Raw genomic sequence first — 22,314 nt, 5'->3', positions numbered from 1 at the left:
CTTTAGCTACTTAGTAATTAGGAATGATAGTTCTCTGCAATTCATAATTGGACCTAAAACAGGTGTGTTTTCTTGGATCTTTCTTTCTTTCTTTCAATTTACAAGTATTTTCAGCTTTGGCAGAAGAATACATTTACCGATGACTATGATCTAATGAAAAATTTAGCTGAATGTAAAAGACAGGAAGTTTGTATTTTTTGTTACATTTTTATTTTATTTTATTTTTATTTGTTTTTTTAAAAGATTTTATTTATTTATTTGACAGAGAGAGAGATCACAAGTAGGCAGAGAAGCAGGCAGAGAGAGAGAGAGACGGAAGCAGGCTCCCCACTGAGCAGAGAGTCCAATGTGGGGCTCTATCCCAGGATCCTGAGATCATGACCTGAGTTGAAGGCAGAGGCCTAACCCACTGAACCACCCAGGCACCCCTTTTGTTACATTTTTAGAAAGCATTTTTATTGAAAAAATTAAGGGAATCGGCATTCCTAATTAATGTGTGCATTATCTGTGGTTTTTACACTAATTGGCCTGTCAGAGGTGATAGTTTAAATGAGCTTTAAAGTATAGTAATAGAGGGGCATCTGGATAGCTCAGCTGGTTGAGCGTCTAACTCTTGGTTTCTGATTGGGTCATGGTCTCCAGGTCCTGGAACTGAGGGTTCTGGTATCAAGCCCTGAGGCCCTGTGTGGCTTTGTGCTCAAAGGGGAATCTGCTTGTCCCTCTACCTCCCTCTTGGCTCCTCGCCCCCCCCCCCAAAATAAATAAATAAAATCTTTAAAAAAAGGATAGTAATAAGAGAATTAAAAGGAAATAAACTCATACAATTAGGTGTAAGAACTTATTCCAGAACACACAAACATACATGTATATGTGAAAATTGGACTATTCATATTGTGAACTAAACATTAATACAGAACAAAGGCTACATCTTATTTCACTATCAGAATCAAAATAATAATGGCTCATAATTTATTTGGTACCATTGGTGACCACATGAGTCTAAGAATTGTGCAATCCTAACAAGATAACAAGTTATTAATAGATGGCCCATAGCAATTCCCCAATCTAAAATGTTAATTCAAAAGCAGTTTGAATGGAGTACGTTTCCCATTACTTTCCCTAAGTAGCATATGCTTAAAATGATTTACAGAATACAAAACAGAGTTAAGAGGAAGGTTATCATAAACTGGTCCTATCAAGAGAATCCTGCCCTCTCATTAGGGTGCACTATCTTTAACTAATACCCGCTGACACATGGGCCTGTCCCAAGAATGACCATAAAAGCAAATAGATAGTCTGCAACAAACAATGTTACCAACTAAGATAAAGATTTCCTTCTTCTTTTAAAGGAATGTGAAGTAAAAAGCCTCTGATTTACATGAAATAATGAATTAGGAAACAATGACCTGAACTAAAGATGTTTACTGGAAGATTATAGCAATTAATCAGATGGTAGATCATTCCTTTTCTTCATTCCATTTCCTTTGCTTCATTGTGTACCCAAATTGTCTTATGGAAGATGTATAATGTCTGTTTTAAAACTTCCCTTTATTTAGCTATCTGCCAGGTTTATGTCTGGAAATTCACTGTGGGTTTGAATTGATCCTATTTTAAAGTTTACTTTAGCTTTTCCTTTTTGAAAAATGAACACAGGCTTATTTGAAATATTCTGGATATGGAGAGAGGTAGAAGAAAGAAAGAAAGAAAGAAAGAAAGAAAGAAAGCAACCAACCAACCATGGAGGATCTTTTTCCTCAGTAATCAACACTTGAATGCACTGTGTGGCTTAAATGACTGAGAAATCCTCTGATGTTATTTGCCATGTTGCGTGAATACAGATTCTACAGTGAACAAGTATACATCCGTATATGCAATATAATGACTGAAGAAAACTACAGAGGCTATAGGCACTGTATACAGGAAATTGAGAGGACCACTCCATGAGCTATCCCATCTACTACCAGCATCTTTAATTGAGGGGAAGGTGCAGGAACACGAGGGAAGAGCTTTGGACAATTCCTGAGCCTTCTCAAATCCAATCACATTGATTTTTTTTTTTTTAAAACATACTCCTTTGCCATTTTCTTATAGTTTTGTCTTCACATGTTTGGCGTTTAGATTCTACCTGTTTAAGTTAGGATCCTTGGGCTCTTCATGGATTATGCCTTCATTCTGGTTTGCATTGTTTTTTTGTTGTTTTATAATTATGTTATGTGAGTCACCATACAGTACATCATTAGTTTTTGATGTAGTGTTCATGATTCATCGTTTGTGTGTAATAAACTCCTAGGGCTCCATGCAATCCAGTGCCTGCCTTCATACCATCTTCTGGTTTGTAATGCTAATTACAGGAGAGGTCTGAATGAAGTTTCAGGTAGGTGATGGGATGACCCAAGAATTACCCAGTTTGGATCACAGCCTTTTCATAAATATGTTGAAATCTTACCAGGATAACCCATTAAGTGAAACTTTCTTCTCCTTTCAAATGCCGCTCTATAAAATGTCTATTACTTTTTAAGCACAAGAAATGTAAGAGCCTTAGAGAATCCCCTAATAATTCTACTAATACTGAACATAACTCCCAAGATAAGGAAGGTTTATTCCAGAACTCCAAAAAGCCCATTTTTTCCAGAAACCAGATGTATATAGTTTTGTATTAAACATAAGTCCTTCCTGGTAGCATTCTTGTTATTAAAAATTGAAGTGCACTGTGCACTAATCTGTTTATATTGGGTCTTTATCAGAGTACACACCTTAGTCAATGTCAGAATTCAGAAAGAAAAACCAAATATTGATTTTGAAGCCTGCCACTGAGACGAAAGGCTTAAATAACTTTCCAATGACATTTTCCATGTCAAGATTTAAGAAAGAAGAGAAAAAAGGTCACTTTGATAACTTACTTGATTGAATTACTTGGCTGAGCCTAGAGTATATGAACACGTTGATGAATATTTTTTCATGATAGACAAAAAGGATAATCCTCAGATCTATTTTGAAAAACAGTTCTCCATTTTATTTTAGCTCTTACCTAAAGAATCAGTCTATTTCTTAAGGAAATTTTTCTCTTGACATTTCTGCCTTCAATGCTTCATGCTTCTATTCATATATATTTGTGTCTGTCCTTTTAACAGCTATGCCATCTGCAATCAAGTATCTGATTTGATTTTCTTCAAAGATCTGATCTCAGATACCTTATCCTCACAGCAGGCAATTTTTATGTAAAACACTGGTATCAACTCTAATGGATTTGATGACAGTTTTAAAACCTTTCTACATTAATGACCTTTCCATTGTATTTAAGTGTCACGTCTCTTATATGCTGTGATGAATGTGACACTGCCATTATAATGTCCTAAGTAACCACTCTGAATGGGACACTATCCATTCTTCGAAATTGTAATTGCCTAATGCAATATATCATTACAATTTATGACTTCTAAGGGAAAAATATCCCTTTAACTTAGATGAGTATTCAGTTATAAATGGGTGATGATGTGGTTACTTTGCTATTGGAATGTATTTAGAAAAGATAGACCTTAGAGTGGACTGGTCCTGATAGGGTTATTAGAATTTCATGTATTGATGCTTACCAGAAATCTCCAAATTATTTTTTGGGGGGCTTATTTTATTTATTACTAACATATTATCAAATATCCAGAACCAAATCTAACAATACTAAATTAAAAAACAAACTTTATTGAGTTATAATTGCCATAACATAATGCAAGCATTTGAAGTGTACAGTTTGATTGATATTGATCTATGTATATACCCATGAAACCACCACCACAATCAAGAGTGTGAATATATCCATTATGACCCAAAGTTTACTTGTGCCCTTTTATAAATCTTCCATTTTACTCTGTTTACCTCTAACGCATCCCCTAGCAGCCATTAATCTGCTTTCTGTCACTATTAATTAGCTTGCACTTTTCAGAGTTTTAAATAAATAGAATCATATAATATGTACTACCTTTTGACTTGTTTCTTTCATCCAGCATAATTATTTTTAAAATTCAGGAATATTGTTGTCTGTATCAATAGTTTGCTTTTTTTTTTTTAAAGATTTTATTTATTTATTTGACAGAGAGAGAGAGAGAGATCATAAGTAGGCAGAGAGGCAGGCAGAGAGAGAGGAGGTAGCAGGTTCCCTGCTGAGCAGAGAGCCTGCTGCAAGACTCAATCCCAGGATCCTGAGACCATGACCTGAGCTGAAGGCAGAGGCTTAACCCACTGAGCTACCTAGGCATCCTGCTTTTATTATTATTATTTTATAATGTTGAGTAATATTCCACTGTGAAGATACCAACATTTGTGTACCTATTCTTCTGTTGATGGGGATTTGGTTATTTTAATGTTTGGCTAGTACAAATAAATCTTGCTAATATTACAAAACACTGAAAAGTAAATCAAATCTCTACTACATATGTTGTGATATGAAAGATATACTCAGAGATAGTCATGAATTAGAAGATAAAAATTAAAATGTCAATTTCCTCCAATTTTTGATCTATTTGATTAACTCAATCTCAGTGAAAACCCCAGTATTTTTATAGATACTGATAAAATAATCATGAACTTTATATGGAAAGGCAAAGGAACTAGAAAAAAAAATAGGTTCCAAAAAAGTATGAGGTTGGAGGGCCCAACTATCCAATTTCACGATTAATCATTAAACTATGGTTAACTAAGACAGTGTGGGATTGGTGGAAGGATATAATGTATAGCTAATGGAATAAATTATAGAGGCCAGAAATAAGCTGGCATAAATATGTCAACTTATTTTTGACAAGATTGCAAAGGCCATTCAATGGAGAAATGATTGTCTTTTAAACAGATGTGCTAGAACAATTGGATACCTGTATGCAAAAACAAACAAACAAAGCCGTCAACATATATCTCATACTTTAAATGAAAATTTAACTGCATTTAATCATAGCCCAAAGATAGTAGCTGATATCTGCAGATGACCTTTAAGGAATTTCTCCTCATAGTTTTCTATTCAGAGGTTTTATTATAAACAAATACTGAATTTTGCAATGCTTTATCAATATTTTTGTGTCTATTGACATGAGGGTGTCTTATGTCTTCTCTTTTTTCTTAAAGTAGTAAATTACATGTAGTGATTTTTAAATGCTGAAGAAGACTTGTGCTTTTGGGAAAATTCCACTTGATCATGACTTATTATCTTTATCTTCAATGTATTATTCTTTTTATATATTGTTGTAATTGAAATTTTTTCCTTATAGGGACTATGTTTAGTTTAGTATTGGGGTATTGCTGGCCTTATGAAATGACTTCTGATGTATTTCCTTTTCTTTTATTTTCTGGAGGAGACTGTAAAGAATTGGAACTATTTCTTTCCTAAATGTTTGGTAGAATTTGCCAGTGAAACTATCTGAGCATTTAGTTTTCTTTTTTGGTAGATTTTAAATAGAAATTCAATTTCGTGACATATGTAACCATTGTGTTACCTATTTCTCCTAAAGTGAGTTTTGGTAGTTTGTGTTTTTCAAGGAATCAGTCCATTTTATATGAGTGTCTAGTTTATTGGCGTAGTATTGTTCATAGTAACTATTTTCTTATTTTCCATTCAATGTTTATGGTAGGAGTATGATGTCTCCGCTTTAATTCCTGATATTATGAGTCATTTGTGTCATTCTTTTCTCATCAACTGGATAGAGGTCTATCAATTTTATTTGTCTTTTCAAAGATCCACATTTTGGTTTCACTGAATATCTTTTTGTTTTGTTTGTTTGATTTCTGCTCTTGTTATTTTTCTTTTTACTTCTGGTTTTGTCTTCTTTCTCAAGTTTCTTAAAGTGTGAGTTTAGGCTAGTGATTTCCTATCTTTCTTCTCCTGGAATATAAATATTTAATACTACAAATTACCCTTTAAACACTGCTTTTGTTGCAACCCACAGATTTTGGTATGTTGTATTTTTGTTTTTACCTAGTTTAAGATATTTTTGGACTTCCCCTGAGACTTCCTCTTTGATTCATTGATTATTTAAAAGCCTGGTTTCAAATAGCTAAACATTTAGGGATTCCCTGGATATTGTCTGTTTACAATGTTAGTTTATTATCTTTATGGCTAGAGAAAATGTATGACTTGTACTTGTATGACTTGAATCCTTTAGAATTTGTTGAAACTTGTCTTAATTCCCAGAATAAGGTCTAACTTGATAAATATAAACATATAATATAAAAAATATATATCCTGAAATAAATCATATCTGTATCTTCATTTTTATATGGGTTTTGTGAGAGTGTCAGTTACCCTGAAGTGCAAAAGTTATTATTTAAGAATAATAATTTGTATTTAAAAGAAATGTATGTAAAAAGAAAGATGAAGGAAAGAAGGAAAAGAAAAAGAGAAAAATGTCATAGATCATTGAAGGAGTCAATAAAGCTTGACTCAGAATATGTACATTTTTTGTTATAGAATTTTGGAGGACAAAGGATACCTGACACATTGTTTCTAACAGGCATGCCTTGCCATCCCCGTTCCTAAATTCACTAAAGATAGGATTAGCTCTTCATTTTCATCATTGAATCATATAGGCCTAAAATGGTGGCACTTGTTTAATGATCACTATTTTACTTCTTATTAGCCAATAACTCAAAAAACTATCACATTCCAAAGTATACCATGCATGACTACTTCTAGATTTGTGAATGTGTTGGGTCAAAAATTAACACAGTTTTCATCAAAGACCATAATATATATTTTTCCTCTTGTTAATTATGTGTATAATTTGCTGAAGCATACATTTTATTTCCCTAGTGAGAACACTCTGAAATTATTGTGTTGCAGGTCTCAGGAGTTTTACTCCCTCTGTCACGTCTTTAGAAGGTTTTCTAGCAGGGTAGCAAAAAACATTTTAACTGAGGTGTAGAATTTTATTGCCCAGTTTTCGGATATCAGAATTATCTTGGAAGAAGTGGTGAAATATTTCAAATTAAGTGGGTCTGACTCATGCGACTTTCGTTTCTGTCTGAAGAAAATCATTACTTTACTTCATAATATATTATGTTAGAATCTTGCAAACAAATAATGTTTTTAAATACTCTCTTTGAAGAGCAATAAGGCAATAATTCCTAAAGTTTAAGATGAGCATGCCCTATGATCTATTAACTTTTCTGCTATTCTCTATTCTAGAAAAAAATTGCACATGTATACATGTAGTAGAATTCTTCTTACAGCAACATTTTAATAGGAAGAATTGCAAGCAACTTTTCAGTAGGATGAAGTATATCTAATGGACTACGTGTATTAAAATCCAAGTGATTTGGGGGCACCTGGGTGGCTCAGGGGGTTAAAGCCTCTGCCTCTGTCTCGGGTCGTGATCCCAGAGTCCTGGGATCAAGCCCCTGGTCAGGCTCTCTGCTCAGCAGGGAGCCTGCTTTCTCCTCTCTCTCTGCCTGCCTCTCTGCCTACTTGTGACCTCTGCATGTCAAATTAATAAAAGATAAATAAATACAAATAAAATCCAAGTGATTTAACAGCTAGCTACACTATTTTTTCTCAAGGGGGGGGGCCTGACTAGAGGGCATTCCTTAAGGGCGGGGTCTGACTGGCGGGGGCGTCGCAGGGCGGGCCTTGGTTGGAGAGCGTGTTCTAGGCTGAGCTTGGCGACGCGCACACATCCAGGCGCCCCGACGCAATTGCTCCACCTGTATGGTTTCTCGTGGCGTTTAGAGGATCCAGCCAGTGGCGTCTTCTCCATGAACACTGAGCGCGTGTTCTGCTGCCACGACGACTTCGTCTTCCCATCGGATGTGTCCTTGCTTGTGGTCTTGGCCCGGTGACCAGAACCAGGCGCGTCCACCGCAGCTGAGATCTGGAACAGGTCAGCTGGAAACGTGGGTGCGGGATGGGAAGGTGCTGGCGTCGGCTCTAGAGGCTTTTCCCTGTCTGTGCCACTTCTTGGAGCGCCTCTACACCACTCCTGTGGACACGTGGGTGTGAACCTTCAGATGTACCGTCCTCATCAGTCTGGCTCCTCAGGTTGGCTCCTTAGGCCTGGCCTTAGGCTGGTTCTGGTGGTGACCCTGCCGGTCGCAGACAAGCGCTTTCTTCTTCTTCTTCTTTTTTTTTTAAATCAGTACAGCTAAAACTCAAAAATACAGTGTTGAGTGAAAAAAGTTTCCAAAAGAGAAGTATCATTTATGTACATTAACCACCCCACCCGCCACAACTGTATCTCTTCAAGATGACTACATGTTTAATAGAACTACGAAAACATGAATTAAAATCATATTTCCTATCTTCAGGATGGTAGTTCCTTTTGAGAAGGAAAGAGGGAGATGGCTCTGGAGTACATTTTTATTCATTTACATGAAGAGAGTAATCTGAAACATACAGCAAAGTATAAGGGTGGCTTAAATATGAATAGTATATAAAAGGATTTTCCTTATATAATTTATTGTATGACACAATAGTCTCTGCTTTAAATGAAAAATAGGTAAGGTAAATGGGCTAGACTATAACTTACATATCAATTTATTTGCATATCCAGGGGAAAGTTTCCAGATATTTTGGTATTCCAGATGTTCTTATAGTTCCATTAATTTTTTTTAATTGTCTCTATGATTTTGACTATTCTAAGTACCACATGTAAGTGGACTTACTTGCCTGTGACTGGCCAATTTCATTTACTGTAATACCTCCAGAATTCATCCATTGTTGTAGCATGTGAGAATTTCTTCTGTTCTTCTTCCTTCTTACACCACATACTACAATTGCTTATCCATTTATCTTTGGTGGAGACTTTAAGAGTGTTTTTATTATACCAAAGATCCCTGAGGCTTTTTTTTTTCAGTGTGTTTTATATTATTCTATCTTCAAGTTCACTGTCTTTCCTCTGTCATATTTTCTTCAAGTTCACTGTCTTTCCTCTGTCATATTCTTTCTGCTAGTGAATCTCTCCAGTTTGTTTTATATTTCAGTTATTGTATTTTTCAGTTCTGTCGTTGCCACTTGGTTCCTTTTACATATTGCATTTCTTTGCTAAGACTTTGTTTTATTCAATTGTTTCAAAGGTATCTGTAATTGCTTGTTGGCACATTTTTATGATGGCTGCTTTAAAACCCTTGTCAAGCAATTCCAACATCCAATCCATCTCAGTTTCAAAGTCTATTTCAGTCATTTCTGAGTAAAGTTGTGATGTTCTTGCTTCTTGGTATAATGAGTGAGTTTTAGCTGTATTCTAGTATTGAACTTTATGTTAGGAGACCCTGGTTCCATTTAAATTTTCTCTATCAGCCACCCTTTAGGTTTAGGTTTGGACTTCTGTTTAGAAGCTGTGGTTTCAATGATAGTATAGCTTTCAGAATCTTTGTGGTGCTAATTTGAAATGCTTGGTTCACTTGGTGCCCCCAGGACTCCCACTGGTCCCTGCTGTGTCACCCCTTGTGGTGGAAAGCAATTCCCCTGCTGTAGTGGCCCTCTGTCAGGCTCCTGCTCTCTTTCGCCCTGCAGGTTCTGCCAGGCCCGCTGGTGTCTCCAGGTGAGGGGGGGTTTCCTAGCCACAGGACAGACAGCTCCTCCCTGGGTCAGGCCATGCTCCCTACAAGAGCCGCCAAAGCTGCCCTGTTTCTTTGCTGGAGACTCGAGTCCCTGGACTGTGGTGACAGAGAGCTCTTCATACCAGGCCACTTACAAATTGAGTTTTAAAGATAATTAAGATTTAAATAATATTGTCAATTTTTTCCAAATCCTTTATTACAAACTCCCATTTTGCCTCTGTTTTAGGAAGACCTGCACTGATAGAGCCCAAAATGAAGACATGAATGCCAGCCTCGGTTTAAAAATGACAATGTAAAAGTAAACACAAGTAGCATTGGATGGAAGTACTTCTCAAATACGTTTTCGAAATTCTCATTACTCAATGCCAGGGTAACTCCTTGAGTACGGAAGAAGAGCTGGCTACAGCAATGGGTTTCCAACAGCCATCCATCCAGAAGATTTCATTGAACCGGTCGCAGGCTCGGTGAGCTTGGAGCGCGGCCTGAGGTCAGGCAGACAGGAGTAACTGGGCGCTGTTCTCTGAGGGCCTACTGAGGAGTGGGGCCCTGGGCTCTCGGCTCCTGTTTGGTGGAGACTTTAATTGCGTCTTTGTTTTAGCTGTTGTGGACAGTGCTGCTATAAACATGGATATACAAGTAATCAATTTGAAATCCTGCTTTGAATTCTTTTGCTTATACCCTTAGAATTGAAATACTCATTGAGACATAAAGTAGAACGGTAGCTGCTAGAACCTATGGTAGGAGGAAATGGGGGATTAATGGAGTTTCAGTTTTATAAGATGAAGAGAGTTCTGGAGACAGAAGGTGATAACGGTTACACAACAATATAAATGTACCTGATACTACTGAACTTGACACATAAAAATAGTTATCATGCATTTGATGTTGTATGTGTTTTACCACAATTAAGAAAATGTTTTAAAACTGTATTGTTATTTCAGAACAATAATTTGGAACCAAATGTGTTATCAGTAATACAGCCTATAAAGTTTTAAGTTCAGAAACCATGAATTCGGATACAAATCCAGAGTCAGTTAATAGTCCAGATGGAAAAGAAAGACTTATGTGAATCCTGAACCTTTTACCAGACTTAGTCCAGACATTTTGGAAAAACTGTCTTAATAGATGTTGTCTGTTTTAATTCTTTTAGATAACCAGATGGTGTGCAGGTCCAGTTAGGTTTGGTGCTTTCCTTAGCAATAACATGTGAATCCAAGAGGCTATTCCCTGGAGTTTGGTGGCAAAGGATTGGTGCAGAAATTGCTAGGACCCTTTCCAGTGAGGCTGAAGAGAATCTTTCTGGAGATGTCTGTCCAATAGATGAAATCTTTGGTTTGCAAGGAGTGTTGTTTAAGGTCTTCATCACTTGGAAGTGCACTGTGAAAAATTGCTCTATCGAAGCATTCCTATTTTTTTTTAAAGATTTATTTATTTATTGGCAGAGAGAGTCACACAGAACACAAACAGGGGGAGTGGGAGAGGGAGAAGCAGGCTTCCTGCTGAGCAGGGAACCCCATGTCGGCTTTGATCCCAGGACCCTGGGATCATGACCTGAGCTGAAGGCAGCCACTTAAGGACTGAGCCACCCAGGCACCCCAAAGCATTCCTATTTTTAATAGAAACAATTATGTGTTTACAATTTTGAAGTATATCTCTTTTTATTGACCATGGGTCAAAGGAAGCAGAACCAAAGTACATTGGGCACTTTCTGACTAGCCTAATGAATGAGAGCCTGTGAGTTCCAAAGGGGGTGGATCTGAGATTTAGAAGGACCAATGGCGATGCTTTTAGTAAGGTATTTGGAGGGTCTCTATAATTATAATTTTGCCAATTCTGCCTTAATAGTGCCATTAGTACATTCAACTAACACTGAGAGTTGAGGATGATATATGCACAATAAAAGTGTAAAACCAGCCAAACAGGAAAGACTTGATGAAGGACCTGATTAGTAAAATGGGTTTGCAGATCACTGTGAAGTTTGAGAGGGGTTCCACCTGTAGGGATGATCTTTCTAACAGAATTTAAGCTCCAGAAGCAGTGCCTATCTACAAGGGAAATCTTTGGTCCAGTGAGAAAATACACAAACTGTGAGTAAACATATTTATATCCATGATATGGAGGAAGCTATATGAAATCTGTATGCCAAACCTCAAATTGTCTGTTGGGCAGAGTGGGAGCAATTTGAACAGGTTTTCCTGGATTGCACTTCACACAGGCGGGACACGTTGGGTGGGTACTTTTTTGCAGCCCTATTAATACCCCCCCCCCAGTATTGGTTCATGAATCCTATAGTTTTGTCAGTAGATCTATGGTTTAATGCATATACAGTTTAGAGGGAATTTCAGAATTTCTGGTAGGTCTGGATTGTTATGTGTTCCAAACCAGAGTTCTCTGTTGTTTGTTTGTTTTTTTTTTTTTTTTTTTTTTTTTTTTTTTTTACGAAACCAATGATTATTGGATTTCTAATATTTTTTTTCCTTTTCTGGGGCCAACTATTGGGCATCTCTGGTCAATTTTTATTGATGATGATGATGATGATGATTTCAGAGAACATTCCTATGGACCATGACAGAGGTTTGGCTTTTGGTTTCCTGGAGAGTAGCATTTTAGCAGAAATATGAGTGAGGTAGTTTTCTTAGACCTCCAGAGATTTGAGTTTGGAATGCCCAGTAGTAACCTTAATAATACTCAGAATAACCAGCAAAAGTGTGACATCTAATAAATTTTGGACATGGGAGCCATTTTAAATTGTATTCTCACTGGAGGTAAGGAAACCTTGCTGTTTCCGTAACATTCCAAAATTGTGAGCTACCCGAAAGGCATATTGATTATTGATATAAATATTCGCAGTTTTACCTGTGCCTAAGGTACGAGCCTGAGTAAGAGCATATAACTCATCCTATTGGATTGAAGTAGCCAAGGATAGAGGTGCTGCTTTAATGACTTCAAAGTCATGGCATGGCCAACATATTTACCATTTTTATCCTTTAAATAAGAACCACCAGTAAATGAGGAAAAAACTTCAGTGTTTAGATGAATTTCTTGTAAATTGTCACAGGGAGTCAAAAGGTGATCTCTCAGTATTAAACAATCACGAGGTGTTTTGTTTATGAAGGAGAGGAGAGTAGGAATGGTAAGATTATTGCAGGAAATACGTTATATGATGAGCAATTAATAAGAGAATTTCGTGAGAGGTAAGATGACTGAAAAGTGTTGAGGGTGATAAAATTTTGGAGGGTTTCTCTGCATGGGGTACAAAGATGGTCAAGGGGGTTCCCATCATTATTTCTGTAGTGTCTTTAATTAGAAGGGGGTGTCAGGAAAGGCTCTGGGGCAGGAGGGGTATCCCTGTGCCACAGGGTCTAGTTGTTGGCTGTAATATCCTGTAGGCTGATTGTCCCATGTCTTTGGGTGAGCACTCCAAGGGCATTCCCTTCCTTCTCACATACAAAGAGGAGAAAGGAAGGTTGATAATGAGGATGTGCAAGCGTTTGGAGGCTGTAGTAGGATTTTCTTTAAAGTCCCAAAATTTATGTCATCCCAATCTTCCAAAAAGTGTCAGTTTTGTCATTTTTTTTTTAAATAAAGTATATAGAGGTTGAGCCATAAGAGAGAAGTTTGGAATCCCATTTTGACAGTAGCCAGCTAGTTTAAGGAAACGTCTTAATCAGTGCTTAATATTAGGTTTTGGAAAATTAAGGATGCCATGAAGTCCACTTGGATCCAAATGTAGTCCTTGTTCCGAGATCACTCTTAAGTATTGAACCTGAGTTTTAGCAAACTGCAGTTTACTTTGGAGACTTTTTGTTCTTTCAAGGCCAAAAATTTAATGTCTGCCTATAGAGAGGTTTGAGAAGGAGAGCAGAGAGGCAAATCATCTAGGTATTTTAACAAAGTAGAGCCGGTAGAAAAGTTTATACCATCCAACTCTGCCTTTAAGTTTTGTGGAAAACAGGATGGACTCTGTGAAACTCCAAAGCATTGTCGTTCCAGATTATTGTCATTCTTCCCAAATGAAAGCAAAAAGATACTGGCCATCTTTATCAAATTGAATACTAAAAAATACATTGCATAGATCGATTATATTGAAAAATTTGCTTTCAGTAGGAATGAATGTTAGTAGAGTATGAGGGTTAGGAACAACATGGTGACAAGGGATAACAATGTTATTTATTACTTGGAGGTTCTGGACAAATTTCCACCCTTGGCCACTTGGTTTTCTCAGAGGTAAAATAGGGTATTACAAGGAAAAAGTGGAGGAGATAATGAGGCTCTGAACATTGTAATCTATTATAGGCTTGATGCCTTGAATGGTTTCTTTATTTATAGGATATTGATTAATTCTAGGAGTCGGAGGAGTTTTGAGGGATCTATTTGAATCTTTATGGGAGTTACAGTATGTACTCTGCCAATATCAGCTGAAGATTTTTACCTATAAATAGGATGGTGGCTGATTTAACAGGGGCAAATGATCAGTGTTCCCAGACTCAGCTGTAGTGCCAGAAGAGATGAAGCAAACGAAAGATGTTGAAGGGTCATTTAATTCACCTGGTTGGAGATTTTTTTTTTAAGATTTTATTTATTTATTTGACAGAGAGAGATCACAAGTAGGCAGAGAGGCAGGCAGAGAGAGAGGAGGAAGCAGGCTTCCCGCTGAGCAGAGAGATCGATGTGGGACTCGATCCCAGGACCCTGAGATCATGACCCGAGCCGAAGGCAGGGGCTTAACCCACTGAGCCACCCAGGCACCCCCTGGTTGGAGATTTTGATTACTACTGGTAAGTTTTAGAGTTATTTTCCCCTTTGGGAGAAATAAATTCCAGTATATTTTTCTAAGAATTCTCAGACCAATAAGTGAATAGGGATGGAGAAACTAGGGAGAAAAGAGTGGGTATCTTTTAAAGGGCCTAAAGAAAAGGGAATAGATTTAGAGACAGGAAACTATTGAGATTTATTAGTGACCCTCAGTGTTTGAACCATTTTAGTGTTCCAAGGTAGGGGCTGATTTATAGCATTGAGGTTGAACATGAAGAGGATAGCTCTGCCAATAAGGGCAAAGAGAAATTCATTTCCAAACTGGAGAGTTGTTTCTCCAAGCCAATTAAGAGGGAAGGTTGTGAAGAGCCCTTGTAATTCCTCAGAGCTCTGTCATTGGGAATTATGACATTGGAAAGGCTGGCTAGAGGGCACTTGGAGTACTTAGGTTGGTAACAGTCTTTCTTTTCCCAGATATTCTGGTTCATCGCTATGATAGCAAAGACCATGTGGTTTTGGGGTGTGTGTGTGTATGTGTGTGTGTGTCTGCTGAGGCCTCCATTTGTTGGAGTTGAAAATTAAGAATTTTTGCACTCTTTCTTTTAGGTGACTCAGGTAAGGTGTGAGCCAGCTCCTTTTGCTCCCCTGGAAGTGGGGATGGAGTAGGGTTGAAAGTTCCAACCCTCCAATCACAGGATTGGATCCACTGATAATCAGCCCTAGTTCCAAAAGTCACCTCATTAGCTTAACAAAAGACACTTTTAAGGCTCTCCTCTCTTAGAAAGTTCTAAGGGTTTTAGAAGCTTTGTGCTAGAAATGTGAAAGAAGATCAAATATATTTCTTATTAAAAATCACAATAATGCCCTGCTTTTATTTCTGACTAATTTGAGTCTTTCGCTCCCCTCCACTGACCCCCCCCAACCATTTAGTTCATTTAGCTAAAGGTTGTCAGTTTTTTCCATCTGAGAACCAACTTTTGGTTTCAATGATATTCTCTTTCATTTTTAATTCTCTGCTTTATCTCTGACCAAATATTTTATTTACTTCCTTTTGGTAGCTTTGGGTTTAGATTATTCTCGTTTTTGCAGTTCCTTAAGTTGTGAAGTTAGGTTGTTGATTTGAGAGCTTTCTTGTTTCTTAATATAAGCATTTATAGCTATGAATTTCTCCTTTGTATTCCTGTATCTCATAAATATTGATATGGTGTATTTTTGTTTCCATTGGTGTCTTAAGTTTGTTCTGATTTCCCTTTTGATTTATTGATCCATTGATTGTTTAAGACTGTTCTGTCTAATTTCCATTAATTTAAGAATTTTCCAGCTTGCTTTCTAACTTCATCCCACTGTGGCTGAAGAAGATACTTTGTATGGCTTGTATCTTTTAAAATCTGTTGAGACTTAATTTATGGCCTAACATATTGTCTATTCTGTAAAATGCGCCATATGCTCTTGAGTAGAAAGTGAATCCTGTTGTTATTTGGTAGAGAATTCTGTATATGTTTGTATGTCTGGTTGATTATTTGTTCAAGTCCTGTATTTCCTTACTTCTGATTGTTCTGTGCATTATTAAAGAGAGGGTATTGAAGTCTCCAATTATCATCGTAGAACTGTTTATTTCTCCCTTCAATTCTGTCAATTTTTTCTTCATATATTTTGATGCTCTGTCATTAAGTATTTAAATGTTTAACATTTTTATATCTTTTTGCCAGATTGAGCCCTTTATTAGTAATGACCTTTGGGGCACCTGGGTGGCTCAGTCGGGTTGAGCATCTGACTTCGGTTCTGGTCCTGATCCCAAGGTCCCGGGGATCAAGACCCACATGGGCTCTGCTCAGCTGGGAGTCTGCTTCTCCCTCTCCATCTGCCACGCCCCCTGCTTATGCTCTTTTAATATCTCTCTGTCAAATAAATAAAGTCTTTTCAAAAAATAATGGCCTTTGTCACTTATAACCCTTTTTGATTTTAAAGTTTATTTTGTCTGATACTAGTATAGTCACCCCTTCTTGCTATTGGTTACTATTTTCATGGAATATCTTTTTTCGGTCAGCCTATTTGTGTCTTTACATCTAAAGTGAATCTTGTAGACTGCCTACGGATGAATCATGTATTTAAATACATTCTGCCAATCTCTGTCATTTGATTAGAGAACTTAATCCATTTATATTTAAAATAATTGTTAATAAGAAAGGCCCTAATTTTGTCATTTTTTTCTGTATGCTTTATAGATTGTTTGTCCCTCATGTCCTGCATTACTATCTTCTTTTGTGTTTATTTGATTTTTTGTAGTGAAGTGTTTAAATTCCCTTTTCATTTCCTTTTTATCTTTCTTTTCATTTTAAACTGGGTTTGTAGCAGGACTTGGGGAATAAGGTGGAAATCAAATATGAGATGCCTATTAGACATACAGATAGATATCAGCCGAGTAGTTGGATAGGTGGGTCTGGAGTTAAGAAGAAATGTCTAGTCTTGAGTTATATATTTGGGAGCCATGAATGTATGGTTGATATTTTAGGGTCTCAAGGGAATGAATGTGGAAAGTGAAGACAAGAGAATCAAGAATTGAGCCCTGGGGAATGCTAGCATGAAGAGATTCCAGAGAATTGGGGGAGGGATCACTAGAAGATCTAAAACACTACCATCTCCTTTGTACTTTCAGATAGTTCCAGGCCCTCCAATAATTAGGTTTTGTTGTTTTTATCTCCCTCCTATATCTTGGTGCATGAGACTGTTGGAGCTCGGAGAATCCATACATACTAGGAAATGATCTTTCATCTCTGCTCTGTGGCACCTCTTTGTTTTATGTTCTGTCACTTCTCTGCTCCCTAGCATCTGGGCATTTATATTGATGATTCCAGTGTCATTATTCTCCCACTTCTGGTACAGCAGTCATTTCCTTTTGTGTACATTCTTTTGCTATATTTTTGTGGTAACCATGGGGACTGCATTTAACATCCTAAAGTTATAACATTCTAATTTGAATTCATACTAGCTTAAGTTCAGTAACATACAAAAACTCTTTAACAACTCCATCCCACCCCTTTCAGTTGTTATGTCCCAGAATTACATCTTTATACCTGTGTGCACCCAAACATAAATGATTTTTTAATGCACTAACCTATTAAATGTGGAGTTACAAACTAAAGTTACAGTAATACGTAATACTAGCTTTTAAACTAATAGTAGTTTTTTAAATGTATTTAAATTTTTTAACATTTCTAAAATGTGTTTTTTAAATGTGTTATTTTAATATACTTTATAAATAACTTTACGAGATTGAAATCTCTTAAACTATAGAATAAAAAAGTGGACTTATCCCATTAAGTGGGATAAGTGGCTTTTTAAATTGCTAATGTATTTTTTATCTTTACTGAAATCTTTGTTTCTTCATATGTTCTTAAATTGTATGTTCTTCATACGTTCTTCATATGTACTTCAGTGTTCTTCATATGTATGTAAGTGGCCCACTGTCTTTTCATTTCAACCTGAAGGATCCCTCTAGCATTTCTTGCAGGGCAACTCTAATGATAAGAAACTCTCAGCTTTTGTTTATCTGGGAATGTCTTAATTTCTCCCTTGCTTTGGAAGGATATTTTTGCCAGATTTAGGATTCTTGGTTTAACAGGGTTATTTTTTCTTTTAGCTCTTTAAATATATCAACCCACTTCCTTCTGGACTCCAAAGTTTCTGATGAGAAATCTGCTACTCCTCTTGAGGAGTTGTGGTATGTGGTAAGTTGCTTCTCTCTCGCTGTTTTTCAGTATTCTGTCTTTGCCTTTGGATAGTTTGAATATGTGTCTTACTGTGGGTCTCTTTGAATTTATCCTACTTAGGATTTGTTGTGTTTCTTGGATATCTGTATTCATGTGTTTCATCAAATTTGGGAAATTCTCATCCATTAGTTTTTCAAATACTCTCTTTCTCCTCCTTATGGAATTCCTATAACTAATGCATAACTTGGTCCACTGGATGGTGTTCCACAGGTCCCTATGCTTTGTTCACTTTTCTTCAATCTTTTTTCTTTCTGTTTCTCAGATTCAGTACTTTCCATTGTCCTATCACTTCAAGTAAAGTGATTCTTTCTTCTGACCAAATATGTCTTTGACTCTCTAGTGAATGTTTTGTTTGTGTTCTGCTTTTCAGCTCCAGTATTTCTTTTTGGTTTCTCTTTAGGCTTTCTATCTCTTTATAGATATTTCCATTTCATGCCTTCATCTTCTTGATTTTCTCCATGTATTCCTTTTGTTCTTTGAGCATTTTTAAGAAAGTTGTTTTAAAGATTGTGTGTAGTAGATTTACCATCAGGTCTTCAGAATCAGTTTATCCTGTTATTCTTTTTTCATTTTGGAAGATCTGTACTTTCCTGTTTCTTTGTATGCTTTCTGATATTGTTGTTATATTTCAGTCTAATAATGTAGTTATTCTGGGACTTGGATTCTCACCCTTTCTCAGGATTTTCTGTTTTCTCTTGTTTTTTGATGGTAGGATGTCTCTGTACTAAAGATCAGCCTGAGTTGTAAATTTAAGGTTCTTCAGGTCTTTTTGACCCTGTACCTTCCCCTGGGCATGCAAGGTGACTTTGTAATTTCCTTTATATCTCCTGTTGCTTTTGAATGTCCTACTCTTCAATGCTTGGCTTCCAAAAGGGAATGAAAGAAAAATGAAAGGGAAAAAGATCTTGGCTCTTTAAATTCACCTGGAAATCACTTCAGCCATATGGGCAGAGTCTTGCAATAATGGGGAGTGATTGCATTAGTGGCCACTACCTCTTTGTGTACACCACTGTGATCAACAGCAATGGTCAGTAATCAAGGCATAGATCCCTGATATTTGGAGGACAGGGTCCTTTTTGTCCACTCTTGGTCTAGAAAGATAATGTGTAAGGTATTCTGGGAACATGTAGACAACTGCTTGCTGTAGGGCTGAGGGATGAGGGATAGGTAGCTGTTACTGTGCTAAGAACTGAAATTGCCTGGCCTGTACCATCCAAAGATTTTTTTTTAAGATTTTATTTATTTATTTGTCAGAGAGCAAGAGGGAGAGCACAGGCAGGGGGAGTGGCAGGCAGAGGGAGAATCAGGCTTCCTGCTGAGCAGGGAGCCTCATGTGGGACTTGATCCCAGGACCCTGACATCATGACCTGAGCTGAAGGCAGACAAGTAACCAACTGAGTCACCCAGGCATCCCCCAACCAAAGTTAAAGACTTGAAGTCTCAAGCCTTTAACAGACTCCAGAGTTCAAAATAGTTATATCAGATAGATTTTTCTAGTGCAGTTGTTGTCTGCATGAGGAGACAGATTTCTGATGGTTCTTATTCTGCCTTCTTTGAGGCATCCTCTACAGTCCATTTTAGTAGATACGTTATCCATGATTGTGATAATCATGCTGAGATGAATTTCATCATAAGAATGGCATAGGTAGGCCATCAGCCCTGATCGAAGTGGAGGAAAGAACACTTGCAGTTAAAAGAAATGATATAATTAGTTCTTTGGGATTATTCAGCACTGAAAAATCTGAGCAACAAACATACAAGTGTATTAATTGTTAAGAATATTGATAAATTTGAACACATGTAAACAATATCATTTCTTTATCTAAATGCTGTAATTAGGGGGTGCCTTGGGTGGCTCAGTGGGTTAAGGCCTCTGCCTTCAGCTCACTCAGGTAATGATCTCAGGGTCCTGGGATTGCACCCCGCATCGGACTCTCTGCTCAGTAGGGAGCCTGCTCCCCGCCCCCCCTCTGTCAGCCTCTCTGCCTACTTGTGATCTGTCAAATAAATAAATAAAATCTTTTTAAAAAAATGCTGTAATTATGCTTTTCTTCCAGAAACCTGTATAGAGCCATGACTCCTAACTTGGTCATCAATATTCCAAAATTTTGCTGTCTTTCCATGACCCTGACAACTCAGCCAATTACTCTGTAGAAGTTTCGTAACAGGACATGCAGCAGCTGTGGTGTCAGTCACAAAAATTAGGATTCAGTGCCATGCGCAGCTCATGTGAGAACCTATAGACCAGGACACAAATTAGAGACACAGGAGTTAGGAATGATTATGCCACTTTAATTACCCTCAGGAGACTAGAGGCAGGAACAGAACAATCCACTTGACTTTAATGGAGAAATGGAGGGGAAAAAAAAAACCACTATATCCTCCCGAAGCTGAGAAGAAATAACCAGGATGCTCTGGAAGACCCTAGGCTATCTCTATCTGAAAGTAAAGTAGTATTCACTCTATCAGCAAATTTCAAAATGTGATCCACGGATTACCTTACTGAAGATCAAATTGTGGCTTGTGGGGCTCTATCCCCCTGTATCTCCTGAATCAGAATCTCTGAGGTTGAGTTTCAAGAATTTCCATTTCTAAACAGATAACCAGATTAATTTTTTAAATAGTAACTCCTGGAGATAAAGCAATTTATAGTAAATTATATGTGATGACCCTGCATACTAAGAGAACACTGTCATTATTCCAGAAAGTTTCTCTTGCCCCTATCCAGTCATTTCTCTTCAATATCCCAACTATGTTGAGCACAATTACAACTTTTTTCTATATATATATTAGTTATATCTGTTTTTGAGTCTCATCAAAATGGAACCTGTAATAGATAATCTTTTGCTTCTCTTTTCCTTCCCTCAGCATACTGTTTTTGAGGCCAGTTAAATTTTAGGCACACTGGAATTTGAAAACCAAAGCTCTCTAAGGTAGAAATCATCATAAGGAAGCCTGATGTTAGAACGCCTCTGAAATAATGGAATTTTTTCAAACTACCCCATTTTAAAACCATCTTATATCTGAGGCAAATCCATTATGTGGTTGCCAAATAATTTTTTTTATTTTTTGTTTTTTAAAGTTGAAATATAATTAACATACAGTGTTATGTTAGTTTCAGGTGTACAATATAATGATTCAGCAATTCTACACATTTCTCAGTGCTCTTCAAGATGAGTGTACTCTCAATCCTCTCCTTCACCCATCTTCTAGCCACCTTCCCTCTGGTAACCACCAGTTCTCTGTATTTAAGATTCCAGTTTTTGTCTCTTTACTTTGTTTCTTAAATTCCATATATAAGTGACATCATATGGTATTTGCTTTTCTCTAAGTGATGTATTTCACTTAGCATCATAATCTTTGGGTCCATCCATATCATTGTAAATATTAATTTGAGCTTTTCTGCATTAATGATATCACTCAGACCAGCCTCCATGAAATCAATCACACATTTTCATCATCATACTTTTCTTGTTCCTAAATTTATACTTTCTTCACTTCAAAATTCTTTGTGGAGAATTTTAATAGTACTATAATGACAGCCAGTCAAAATTTCAGGAGTATCTGTCTTTATATAAAATAATCACAAGTCCAAATAACAGCATTTACCATTTGTTCTCAGAATCCTTTCAGCTTGATTTCCATAGGTTTTCACTCAAGAATCCTAAGTAGTTTCTCAAAATGGGGAGAATTACACAACAAGAAAACAAAGTTGTAGTTTTCAGAGAAGCATGAAAATTATGATGGAAAACACCTATTAGACCACTTAGGTTTCAGCCCTGCTAGGGAGATGTTGGTCACTGTAGTAGGCTACCAAGTGTTTTGCTTAGTTCTTTGCTTAAAGCAGTTTTGCTTCAGCTATACTTTTGGCTTCTGATGTTCTTTTGACTGAGACTTCTGCAGTCAAATAATTGTGGTAGGATCAACGTTTTACTAGAGAAGTAACCTAACTATTCTAAGTTGGAAAAACATACTCCTGTGTCACACTACTAACGACCATGCTTTACTTATGACTCCAGATGTGTGGGTTTTCCACACATTAAGCAGGGTGTCCTGTAATTCATTTCAGTTCTGAATCTACCCACTGGAGACAGCATTAGATCTCAGAAGGTAAGGGCTAAGTCCTGCAAGACTGCCCCCACTTCAAATGCCAATCAGAAGTCCAGGTTGTCACTGTACTTCTGACTGATAGGCTATACATTGAGGTTCCCATGACCTGTGAGTTTGATAATTTGTTAGGATGCCTTGTTTATTATAA

Source organism: Mustela putorius, unplaced genomic scaffold (assembly GCF_011764305.1).
Source record: "Mustela putorius furo isolate JIRA1106 unplaced genomic scaffold, ASM1176430v1.1 tig00003898_pilon_pilon_pilon, whole genome shotgun sequence".
NCBI lineage: Eukaryota > Metazoa > Chordata > Mammalia > Carnivora > Mustelidae > Mustela > Mustela putorius.
Note: the sequence above shows the minus strand (reverse complement) of the source record.